Source organism: Delphinus delphis, chromosome 17, assembly GCF_949987515.2.
Source record: "Delphinus delphis chromosome 17, mDelDel1.2, whole genome shotgun sequence".
NCBI lineage: Eukaryota > Metazoa > Chordata > Mammalia > Artiodactyla > Delphinidae > Delphinus > Delphinus delphis.
In genome coordinates, this window is record NC_082699.1 from 45,021,908 (window position 1) to 45,035,454 (window position 13,547).

The 13,547-nt window shown below is 39.6% G+C and overlaps 1 pseudogene; it reads left to right on the top strand.

Moving 5' to 3' along the window:
- The first annotated feature begins 1,703 nt into the window (after window positions 1–1,703).
- On the top strand, window positions 1,704–5,648 carry LOC132440340 (small ribosomal subunit protein uS10-like; annotated as a pseudogene).
- Window positions 5,649–13,547: the final 7,899 nt, after the last annotated feature.

Here is a 13,547-nt window from a genome sequence, read left to right on the forward strand (position 1 = left end):
GATTCCAGATCTGGAAAGTACCCAGAGATAATCAGACCCACTACTCACCCCAGGGAGGGTCTCCTTCTACAGTGATCCCTGATCATTTATTCATTCAGCGATAAATTCATTCAGCCTACTACGTGCCAAGCGTGTCCTGAGTGATGGGGATATGGCAACAAACAGGACAGGCAAATCCCTCATCTCCAGGAAGTTCCATTCCGGTTGGGGGAGACTGCCAAGAAACATGATTAAAAAGTAGAATCTATAGGATGTTGCTATATGGTACGGAGAAAAAAATTTAAAATAAAAATTAAAGTATGGAAGGGGAAGGTAAAGAATGGGGTGAGTGTGTGTGTGTGTGTGTGTGTGTGTGTGTGTGTGTGTGTGTGTGTGACAGACAGACAGAGAGGCAGAGAGAAAGAAAGAGAAAGAGTGAGCTTGGGTTGGCCAGTGGTAACCTCTCTGAGGATTTCTCCCTCAAAGTCCGTCAGCCACTATTTGCTTGAATACGTCAGCTACAGAAAAGTCATTCCCTAAAAGGCACTCGTTCCGCTTTAAGCAAGCTCTGCTTGTTCTGCAGTTTATCATATCTTCTCCCAGTGACTTCTGTTCTTCATCCTGAGTTCTGCCTTCAGTAGCTGTACCCAGCAAGCCTAACACCCTCTCCCAGGGCAGACCACCCTCCACCTGTTGGAGGACATCAGTTTCCTTTCAGTAGTTCCCCATAACCCTAACGGCCTCAGTTCTTTCAGCTGGTTCCTGAATGACATGGTTTCAATACCTATCACCCTGGTGGCTGCCCTCCTTTGAATGCCCTTTATCTCAAGAACAGAACATTTCCCTCTATGGTGAGTTGATCAGTGCAGAATATTCTAGGCTACTGCTCCCTGGATATAGACCCAGTACTACACAAAAACAAAATGAAACATGTTTTTAAGCTTTATGCTAATCAGAGCTCAGTCTCCACTGGGGGAAGCCAGTCTAGACTCGTCAGAACCTGGAAGCTAGGAGGCCAGTAGAGGGGAAGCCTCATTCAGAGTTAACTCTTATTTTATACACAATTCAAAGAAACCTCATTGTCTGATGTTCTAGCCCATAAACACTTAGAAGGAATAACTTGAAGGAAAACATGCATTTTGAAAGGCAAGCTCATTGTAAGAGCCAGGAAGGGCATCTGATAACTTCACAGGTGAAGAGTAGACAAGACTATAAAAAGCTGTCCAAAAAGGTCAAGAAGAGGAACATGGAGGCATTTGCCCAACATTCTACAAAAGACTGTGGGAGGTTCATTGCACCATTCACAGCTTAGTGAACAAATGTCTCCACTCTTGGTGTTGATCCTGTGGCAGCATCAAACCAGTGAAGTTGTTCCTAAAGGCAGAGAGGGATGCGATGTCTTTAATACATTTTCTATATTTTTAAGGAATTAAAATTTTAAATTACTTTTATGGTAAAATTTTTCTGATTTGGAGAATCTCACTCACTAGCAGGTTCTGAAAAATAAGGATTTCTGTATTAATAGCCTCTTGAAATCCAAGTTCCCTCTGAGAGTGACTCCAGCAACTTCAGAGCTTATAAATACCCTACATGTACCCTTCAGTCCTTTAGCCTTCAATCTAGGAGTTGAAAGAAGGGATAGTTTTCTCAGTATCACTGAGCTCTAAAATAGGAACCTAAGAGAGAACAACTATAGTGGCCACGTTTGAGAGAAAGAGGCAGAGATGGCGAGGGTCTGGCTCTACTTCGGAGCAGCCCCAGTTTGGGCCGGTTATACAGGTACACAAAAAAGAAGTTTCTCAGTGCAAAATGGAACTGTCAAGATTGTTAAGTGACAGCTAATAATCAGGGTTCAAAAGTTGCATGGGGAAGGGGAGATGAAGGAGAGGGAGGAAAGAAAATATTCCCCAGCCAGTCCTGCTTTTGTTTATCTCCCTTTCAGCCCAAATGATGCTGCCTTTGCCTCCTGATGTATGTTAGGAGACACAGCTCTCAACTTACACATTGATTTTGGATCTCACCGAAACGCGGGCCCAGTTTCTGTGGTATAGGAGAATCATTACTTGAAAGGTTTCAGACTTTGCTGATCCCATGAAATGAGATGCTGAGTTTTAGTATCATTCTCATTATTGTATCGTTAATATCATTCTAGAGTCTCAAAAGCTGGAAAACCCAGACACCTGCTTATTGCAAGATGCCGGCTACTCTATAACCAATGTAAATTCCCTGTGTTTTCCCCTTAGTATTTATCATACCAACTTGACTTTCCAAGTACTTAATTTGTATTTGTAAGCTATTTTCTTTTTTTATTTCATGAATGGAGTTAACAACTGGACTGTAGTAGGAGAAAAGGACCTCTGTTTTGTTTAGAATTGGCAAGTAGGTGTCATTTTGCAAGTCAGTTCTGGTAGATTTGATGGAAAAGCCATGTTCTGAAGAATATTGAAACTGCTTCCAAGTTCAGGAGGGAAGCGTTCAGAGATCCATTAGCAATGTCTGCCCCAGCACAGGACTGGGAGTATAGCATGCCTGTCGAATATTTGTTATCGGTGGCTTAGTTCAACAAATACTGAACGTCAAGTAGTGTGCAAAGTGCAGGATTTTGTTTGGTTTATATTATTTTTGTTTTAAATAAGGAAGACATTGTTCCTTTATTTAATGTAATAAATGGTGGACACGTGACCAAACAACGGAACTCCAGTGTGCAATACGCAGTGATGAAAGCATATCGAGGTCCAAAGGGTCAGAGAGGAAGAAGTGGGATGACGTATCAGGGAAGTGGTCTAGAAGAAGGCCTGACATCAGCAATTTCAGAAGGCCGGACGGCCTCAGCTTTGGTCTGAATTCATCCCTTCTCACCTCAACCACTAACAAATGGCAGGGCACCAGTACATGACCAGTTTCTGGGCAGATTTCCCGTAGGCATTTTAATAAATAGCTCATATAGCTCTTCTCTCTGTCATCCACAGCCTCATCTCATTCTCAGGAAATCCTGGCTGGATGCCCCAAGTGTAGAGCGTACCGCCCTGTGGACATCTGAAGGGGCCGAGGCAGGACTGCATAGAGAGCACTCTAATGGGCTCAGGCTTTCAAAGCACACATGCTAACAATGACAGAAATGGCCCAGAACCAAGGACAATATTTTTTTAAATGCATAAGCTTTATGAGTCATGTCAGGAGGGTCAAAAATCCAGAATAATCCAAGGTTTATGAAAAATGCTAAACAAAAGGGCTATTTCTAAGTTTGTTTGGACCAAAGCCACCAAGTAAGACTAATTTTGGAGGAGAGGTGGATAATGCTAACATATACAAGAACATGATAAGAAAAAAATCATAATTACAAAATTATTTTCCATCATTTTCCTCTGTATCAGGTGTTTCGCACAGGTGGTGCGTCAAACTCACCTAGAGTGTTGGTAAAAATGTATATTCCCAGGCCCCATTTCAGACCTACTAAGCCGAAATCTCTGGAAGCAGGTTGGAGATGTGCATTTCTAACAGCTCTCCCTCCTCCAAGTGATTCACATGTACTCGAAAGGTTTAAAGCCACTACCCTTAAGGACAGAATGACAAGGGCTATAAGGCAGTGAAATCCAAGATAAATGAGAAGGTGGTGAGAGACCCGGCTGCTTCAAATGTGTTTAATTCTGCAACTCCTATGAAATACATCCAGGATAAAAAAAAATAACCCGCAGATGCGACTCTACAAACATCAACATCAGTCTTTAAGAAATCTTGGGAATGGCATGATCCCTAGAAGGTGGAGACAGGCAAACATTGGTTGCCATTACATGGTAAAAGGGGAAATTCAATAAAATACAGAACTGTCAGCTGTATAATGGATTCCCAGTGTTCCTAAACACTTAAAAGTAGAGTGTTGATCATTAACAGTCAGCCTGGAGTCATCACAAATAAATCCATACATGTCTTTTATTTTAAGCTGAAACAAACCCTTGTTGAAAATAGTCATTATAAATTATAAATAAAAACTGTGTACTAAACGGATCTCATTTTTTTGATAAGTCTGTTAGAACAGCAGAATGATGAAGTTAGTTTATGCTGAGTTTTTCTTATGCATTTGACAAAGTGTCTCGTGGTATGTATTGAACAAGATGGAGAAATCTGAGAAAATTGATAGGACTAACCATTAATATTTACTGAGAGCCTACTTTATGTCAGGAACTCTACGAAGTGTTTTGTGAGTACTAATTAACTTAAACATCTACCCATTCCTATAAAGTAAAAAGAGTTGTCCCATTTTACAGATGAGGAAACTAAGCAGAGATTCATCAGGTAACTTGCCCAGGGTCATATAGCAAGGATATGGTGGGGCTAGGGTTGAGAGGTCAACTCTGAGATCAAAGCTTGGGTGCCTACCAACTGCACTATATCTCAGATGCATGGAGTTGCAGCTGGGTAAAATGCTATGTCCAGAAAGTCAATCTGTGGTTCATGCCAACCTGAGGGAATCACTAATGGCTGCCATGGCTCTACAAAATTGTCCCAGGACTGTTCAATATTTTTATTAGTGACTTGGATAAAAATATAGAGGTTCGGCTTATCAAATTTACACATGGCGTAAAGCTAGAGGGAGGGACAGCTAAAAGTGTAAATAAGAGAATAATGATCCAGAATGATCTTGGCAGGTGAGAACAACAGACCAGAGCCAAAAAGACAAAATTTTTAAAGGACCACGGTAAAATCCTATACTCTGATTACAAAAGAAAGTATGATCTGGAACACCCAGCTTAAGTGCGTAAGACAAAACCTAGGAAATTAATTACATCTATTGATACAGTCAGTCTCCTATAGATTCATTCAAAGGGATAAATATGCAACGACAACAAAATGACCTCATGTACTTCTTTGTCTAACTGGCTCCCTGACCCACACCCCTCCCAAGCTGAAACTACCGTATTTCATCTAATTTGAGAGGCCATTGATTGCAAGATTCCCCAGTGGCTTCGTACCACTGAGAAAGGAGGAGGGAATGCTATCAATTAAACTAGGACACAATGCTTTCATATTACTTAGCATTTTATTTTATAATGGTTGAAGGAACTTTTTAAACTTTACTAGCTCTTTGAGGAAGATGCAGTGGCTGTGGCACCTCCTGACCTTCAGCTGTTAGCTCGTGTGCAGGAACAGTGAGTGAGGAAGTTTTTAAGGATACTGGAAAGACACGCTCGGAGCCAAAGAGAGGGATTCATAGAATCAGAGTCGCATTAACCAGCTGCAATGGAAACGAAACCCCTGCGGAAGGTGTGAGCATCTTTATTAGAGGCACAAAGGAAAAGAACGTCAAAGTGAAAGGCCTTGGTGTCCCACTAAGACCCTGAGAATTACTACAAGAAAAATTCCTTGTGCTGAAGGTCCTAGGACTTGGGATTGCTTTCAGAAGAGAGTCCAGGGAATTCCTGGGCGGTCCAGTTGTTAGGACTCTATGCTTTCACTGCTGAGGGCCCGGGTTCAATCCCTAGTAGGGGAACTAAGATCCCGCAAGCCACTCAGTCAAAAACAAGCAAACAAACAAAAGATGAGAGTCCAGAGTGATCACTGATTTGCACAGCTCTTCTGAGATTGTTCAACAGATTACTTCAATCAATACAGAGCCAGGAGTATAGGTTGAAGTCACCATTGCTGGTGTTGAAATTAGCTATTTTAATTAATTGCTAAAAGAAGTTTAATAGACATAGATTTTATCACATCAATTGTGCACAATATGAAAGGAACACATAAGAGAAATAAATAGGTTAAAGTATTCCCCAGACTTCTCATTCAGAGTCCAGTCTTCGAAATGCATTTCACTTCAGAGTTGGGTATATATGTCCTGTTTTTCCAAACATAATCATCCTCTGTACCAGCAGGGGTGTCAGTTATGCAGGATTTCTTTAAACAGTTCTTTGGGGCCTTCCCTGGTGGCACAGTGGTTAAGAATAGCCTGCCAATGCAGGGGACATGGGTTCGATTTCTGATCCAGGAAGATCCCACATCCCGTGGAGCAACTAAGTCCATGTGCCACAACTACTGAGCCCACATGCCACAACTACTGAAGCCTGTGCGCCTACAGCCTGTGCTCCACAACAAGAGAAGCCACAGCAATGAGAAGCCTGCGCACCGCAACGAAGACCCCCGCTCTCCGCGACTAGAGAAAGCCTGCGAACATAAACGAAGAGCCAACGCAGCCCAAAATAAATAAAATTTTTTTTAAAAAAAAGGTCTTTTGAGGATGTTGTTTTTCCAAGTCAATGACTCCAGCACCTACCCCCAAGTTTTAATACAGCTGCTTTCTTGATTCTTTTCAGAAGGTGTCAACAGAAGAGTCCAGAAAACAACCAAGATTATATTCCTTCCTGAAATGGTCCTTAAATGGTTTGTTGAATGAAAAGTTGATGAGTTGCTGTTGTCCATTTGTACCATTAGAAATATAAAGCAGGTTGGCACAAATGCAGGTGGCCACTGCTACATATTGTCTGTCGCCTGGCCAACAACAATTATAAGACACCACTGATGAGAAGAGGCATCCTAATCTCAGAGATGTTAAATGTGAAAAGATGTGTATCTAAGAATCAATCACATCCAATAATTATGTTCTACTTGCAGGCTGAACCCAATCCAAACTTTGGAATCTATACTGTTCCATGACAAAGGAGGTTCAAGAGACTCTTACATTCAAAGATTTAATAGTCACAGTTCTGTTTACTCTGTGTAATGTAATCGAATCATCCATAATTTTGCTGGGAGAAGTATTTGAATCCTCAGCTTCCAGTTTGGGGCAGGAGTCAGTTGCCCAGCTGGAGAACGACTTCGGCTAATTGACATCTAGTAGCCCCACCTCAATGCATCTTCCTGGTTCTTTAAGTCTCATGGAATGGTTAGTTGTCATCACATACTCATCAACTATTTTTCCTAAAATAGCAGTCATGAAGTTGGGGATTTTCAAACAACATAGAATGCTAATTTTATAAATATTATACAGAAGAGCATAAAAATTGAACTCAGGCTAACTTGAGTTCGATTATGACACTCACTAGATGTAAGATCTTGGCTGAGTTTGTGTTTCTAAGCTTCAATGTCCTTATTAGTAAAATAGAGGTTGCCATAATTCTGATTATTAAATAAGATAATGTATGTAAAATGCTGAATACCATGTCTGGCACACACAGTAAATGAACAATAAATGGTGCACCAGAACAAAGTGCAGATGGATCAAAAATTTAAATGTAGGGCTTCCCTGGTGGCGCAGTGGTTGAGAGTCCGCCTGCCGATGCAGGGGACATGGGTTCGTGCCCCAGTCCGGGAAGATCCCACATGCTGCGGAGCGGCTGGGGCCGTGAGCCATGGCCGCTGAGCCTGCGCGTCCGGAGCCTGTGCTCCGCAACGGGAGAGGCCACAACAGTGAGAGGCCCACGTACCGCCAAAAAAAAAAAAAAAAATTTAAATGTAAAAAGTGAAATAATAAAAATAGTTGAACATGACATGGGAGATTATTTTTATAATAACAGAACGGAGGGTCTTCCCTGGTGGCACGGTGGTTGAGACTCCGCCTGCCGATGCAGGGGACACGGGTTCGTGCCCCGGTCCTGGAGGATCCCACATGCCGCGGAGCAGCTAGGCCCGTGAGCCATGGCCGCTGAGCCTGCATGTCCGGAGCCTGTGCTCCACAACAGTGAGAGGACTGCATACCGCAAAAACAAAAAAAACCAAAACAACAAAAAAAATGTGCTGAGACTAGATATCAATTGCAGGAAGAAAACTGTAAAAAATACAAACACATGGAGGCTAAACAATACGCTACTAAATAATCAAGAGATTGCTGAGGAAATCAAAAAATACTGAGAAACAAATGACAATGAAAACACGATGACCCAAAACCTATGGGATGCAGCAAAACCAGTTCTAAGAGGGAAGCTTATAGTAATACAATCTTAGCTCAAGAAACAAGAAAAGGGCTTCCCTGGTGGCACAGTGGTTGGGAATCCGCCTGCCAATGCAGGGGACACAGGTTTGAGCCCTGCTCCAGGATGATCCCACATGGCATGGAGCAACTAAGCCCATGCACCACAACTACTGAGCCTGTGCTCTAGAGCCCATGAGCCAAACTAATGAAGCCTGTGTGCTTAGAGGCTGGGCTCTGCAACAAGAGAAGCCACTGCAATGAGAAGCCCGCGCACCGCAATGAAGAGTAGCCGCCGCTCACCGCAGCTAGAGAAACCCTGCACACAGCAACAAAGACCCAATGCGGCAAAAAAAAAAAAAAAATCAATTAATTAATTAATTAATTAAATTTAAAAAATCAAAAAGAAACAAAAAAAGTCTCAAATAAACAACCTAACCTTACACCTAAAGCAACTAGAGAAAGAAGAACAAAAAGAACCCAAAGTTAGCAGAAGGAAAGAAATCATAAAGACCAGATCAGAAATAAATGAAAAAGAAATGAAGGAAACAATAGCAAAGATCAATAAAACTAAAAGCTGGTTCTTTGAGAAGATAAACAAAATTGATAAACCATTAGCCAGACTCATCAAGAAAAAAAAGGGAGAAGACACAGATTAACAGAACTAGAAATGAAAAAGGAAGAGTAATAACTGACAATGCAGAAATAAAAAGGATCATGAGAGATTACTACAAGCAACTATATGCCAATAAAATGGACAACCTGGAAGAAATGGAAAAATTCTTAGAAAAGCACAACCTTCCGAGACTGAACCAGGAAGAAATAGAAAACATAAACAGACCAATCACAAGCACTGAAATTGAAACTGTGATTAAAAATCTTCCAACAAACAAACGCCCAGGACCAGATGGCTTTACAGGCAAATTCTATCAAACATTTAGAGAAGAGCTAACACCAATCCTTCTCAAACTCTTCAAAAATATAGCAGAGAGAGGAACACTCCAAAACTCATTCTACAAGACCATCATCACCCTGATACCAAAACCAGACAAAGATGTTACAAAAAAAGAAAACCACAGGCCAGTATCACTGATGAACATAGATGCAAAAATCCTCAACAAAATGCTAGCAAACAGAATCCAACAGCACATTAAAAGGATCATACACCATGATCAAGTGGGGTTTATCCCAAGAACACAAGGATTCTTCAATATATGTAAATCAATCAGTGTGATACACCATATTAATAAATTGAAGGATAAAAACCATATGATAATCTCAATAGGTGCAGAAAAAGCTTTTGACAAAATTCAACACCCATTTATGATAAAAACTTTCCAGAAAGTAGGCATAGAGGGAATGTACCTCAACATAATAAAGGCCATATATGATAAATACACAGCCAACATCGTTCTCAATGGTGAAAAACTGAAACCATTTCCTCTAAGATCAGGAACAAGACAAGGTTGCTCATTCTCATCACTATTATTTAACATAGTTTTGGAAGTTTTAGCCACAGCAATCAGAGAAGAAAAAGAAATAAAAGGAATCCAAATCGGAAAGCAAGAAGTAAAACTGTCACTGTTTGCAGGTGACATGATACTATACATCAAGAATCCTAAAGATGCTACCAGAAAACTACTAGAGCTAATCAATGAATTTGGTAGAGTGGCAGGACACAAAATTAATGCACAGAAATCTCTTGCATTCCCATACACTAATGATGAAAAATCTGAAAGAGAAATTAAGGAAACACTCCCACGTACCACTGCAACAAAAAGAATAAAATACTTAGGAATAAACCTACCTAAGGAGACAAAAGACCTGTATGCAGAAAATGATAAGACACTGATGAAAGAAGTTAAAGATGATACAAACAGATGGGAGATATACCATGTTCTTGGATTGGAAGAATAAACATTCTGAAAAAGACTCTACTACCCAAAGCAATCTACACATTCAATGCAATCCCTATCAAACTACCAATGGCATTTTTCACAGAACTAGAAAAAAAAAATTGTACAATTTGTATGGAAACACAAAAGACCCCGAATAGCCAAAGCAATCTTGAGAAAGAAAAATGGAGCTGGAGGAATCAGGCTCCCTGACTTCAGACTGTACTACACAGCTACAGTAATCAAGACAGTATGGTACTGGCACAAAAACAGAAATATAGATCAGTGGAACAGCATGGAAAGCCCAGAGATTAACCCATGCACCTTTGGTCACCTTATCTTTGATAAATGAGGCAAGAATATACAATGGAGAAGACAGTCTCTTCAATAATTGGTGCTGGGAAAACTGGACAGCTACATGTAAAAGAATGAAATTAGAACATTCCCTAACACCATACACAAAAATAAACTCAAAATGGATTAAAGACCTAAATGTAAGGCCAGACACTATAAAAAATATTGAGGAAAACATAGGCAGAACACTCTGACATAAATCACAGCAAGATCCTTTTGACCCACCTCCTAGAGAAATGGATGTAAAAACAAAAATAAACAGATGGGACCTAATGAAACTTAAAAGCTTTTGTACAGCAAAGGAAACCATAAGCAAAATGAAAAGAGCCCTCAGGATGGGAGAAAATATTTGCAAATGAGCAACTGACAAAGGATTAATATCCAAAATATACAAGGAGCTCATGCAGCTCAATATCAAAAAAACAAACAACCCAATCCAAAAATGGGCAGAAGACCTAAATAGACATTTCTCCAAAGAAGACATACAGATTGCCAACAAACACATGAAAGAATGCTCAGTGTCACTAATCATTAGAGAAATGCAAATCAAAACTACAATGAGGTAACACTTCACACTGGTCAGGATGGCCATCATGAAAAAATCTACAAACAATAAATGCTGGAGAGGGTGTGGAGAAAAGGGAACCCTCTTGCACTGTCGGTGGGAATGGAAATTGATACAGCCACTATGGAGAACAGTGTGGAGGTTCCTTAAACAACTAAAAATAGGACTACCATATGACCCAGCAATCCCACTACTGGGCATATACCCTGAGAAAACCATAATTCAAAAAGAGTCATGTACCACAATGTTCATTGCAGCACCATTTACAATAGCCAGGACAGGGAAGCAACCTAAGTGCCCATCGACAGATGAATGGATAAAGAAGATGTGGCACATATTTACAAGGGAATATTACTCAGCCATAAAAAGGAATGATATTGGGTCATTTGTAGAGGTGTGGATGGACCTAGAGACTGTCATACAGAATGAAGTAAGTCAGAAAGAGAAAAACAAATACCGTAGGCTAACATACATATATGGAATCTAAAAAGAACCTAGTGGCAGGACAGGAATAGAGATACAGACGTAGAGAATGGACTTGAGTACACGGGGAGGGGGAAGGGTAAGCTGAGACGGGAGGGAGAGAGTGGCACTGACATACTTACACTACCAAATGTATAATAGATAGCTAGTGGGAAGCAGCCACATAGCACAGGGAGATCAGCTCGGTGCTTTTGTCCACCTAGAGGGGTGGGATAGGGAGGGTGGAAGGGAGATGCAAGAGGGAGGGGATATGGGGATATATGTATATGTATAGCTGATTCACTTTGTTATACAGGAGCAACTAACACAACAATGTAAAGCAATTATACTGCAACAAAGATGTTTAAAAAAAAAGAATAAAATATGTGCTTACTTTTTCATATGTTAACTTGCTTACAGTAGATCATGTTGGTTTCTAGTTTCTAAGTGTGCAGGTCAGCCAAGCCTAGGAAGGTGAGCAAAGGACTTCCATTTCCAGGAATAAGGCAAGATGGGGATCAGACCAACCTCCTACTAGAAACCACAAAAAACACTGAATAAAAAAAATTTTTTTATAACTTCTTAAAAGCATCAAAGCTCTGGCAAGATATTAAGAAGTTAAAGCCCCAAATCAAAGGCATACAAGGTCTCTGAAAGTGAAGTGGCAGTCTGAAGCTGTTTTTGAACTAAGAACATTTGCCATTTGGGGCAAACTTGAACTTTGGTTCTGTGGGCTTCTCAGGACAAGGACAAAGCCAAAGCCCAGCGTCTGCTCGTGCCCTCACTAATAAGGGTAAACCCCCAGGGCAAGGGTGAAACAGAAGTATAGGATCCTCCTCCCTCAGGTCCTTATGATGAGCAGAGCAAGACAGGTAGTAAATGCAGGGAACTGCTCTGAGAAGTTATAACTGCAAGTTAGTACTTCCACAGCTTCCAAACCCATATCAATTTGATGATGACAAAAATAAATAAATGAACAAAAACAAAGAGAAAAAGAAACCATAATTCCGTAAAACCCTCTTACAATGTGACTTTACTTTAAAGTGTCCCTGTGTGCCTAGCAGATGCAAATGAAAGTTCTTTCTGGAGAAAATTAGTGTCAACCTAGTCTTCAAAGAACCCCTCCAAATAAAATTTCAAGGACAACAAACAGTGTACAGTCAAAAATAACTAAGCCTACAAGGACATAAGCCATCAGGAATGAGAACTAAAAGAAAGAGATCTTCAAAGACTTCAGATTTTGAAATCACTAGACAATCTATAAAAGCAACTATGCTTACTCAATTCAAAGAAAAAGTAGAAAACATATGTACAGAAAAGGAAATGATAAAAAGTGATTTAGCAGATTTAAAAAGAACCAAATAGAATGTCTCAAAATAAAAAATACAATAACCCAAATTAAAAACTCAACAGTCATGTTTAAGCAGCTTAGATATAACTGAAGATAAAATTAGAGAAGTGAAATATAGATCAGGAGAAATTATTCAGAGTACAGTGTAGAGAAACAATCATATGGCAAATGTAAAAGAGAGGTTAAGAGGCAAGAAAACAGAGTGAAAAGTGTAGCATTCATTTAATCAGACTTTCAGAAGGAGAAGAGAGAAGTGTTTGGATAAAGATAATATTTGAAGAGATAATGGCTAAGAATTTTTCTAAACTGATCAAAGATATCAATCCATAGATACAAGAATAATAAGTAGAAAAAATAAAAACAAATTTATACCCAGACTCATCATGGTGAAACTTTAACAAACCAAAGACAAATAAGATGCTAAAATTAACCAGAGGAAAGGATGATCTTCAAAGGAGTGGCAACTAAACAATAGCTGAATTCTCAATAGTAACAAAGGAAGTAACAAAGGAAGTCAAAAGCCAGTGGAATGAAACCATCAATGGTTTATATACTTATGTACTTATATAAACCTGTGGTTTATAAACTTAAATAATCGGCAACCTAGAATTCTACACCCAGAAAAAGTCTTTCAAGAATGAGGTCATAATAAAGTTATTTTTAGACAGATCAAAGCTGAGAGAGTTTGCCACCATCACACTCTGATTTAAGACCTTTCCTTTAGGTAAAATAAAAGTGATCTCACAAGGAAGACCTGAGATAGAAGACAAAAGAAAGCAAAGAAAATGATAAATATATGGATACATCTAAGTGAATATTAACTGTATAAAACAACAGTTATAAAGTTTTTAAGGGCAAAACTTACAACAATAATAACAAGATAGAGCTAAAATATTTGAGAACAAAACATGTCAGGAAGTGTAAATGGAATTAAAATATTTTAAGGTCTTTGAATTATGTGGGAGAAAGTAAAGGCATTGATTAATTTCAGACTTTAAGTTTAGGATGCATATTAAGTTCTAGAATAATCCCTAAAAAATAGAG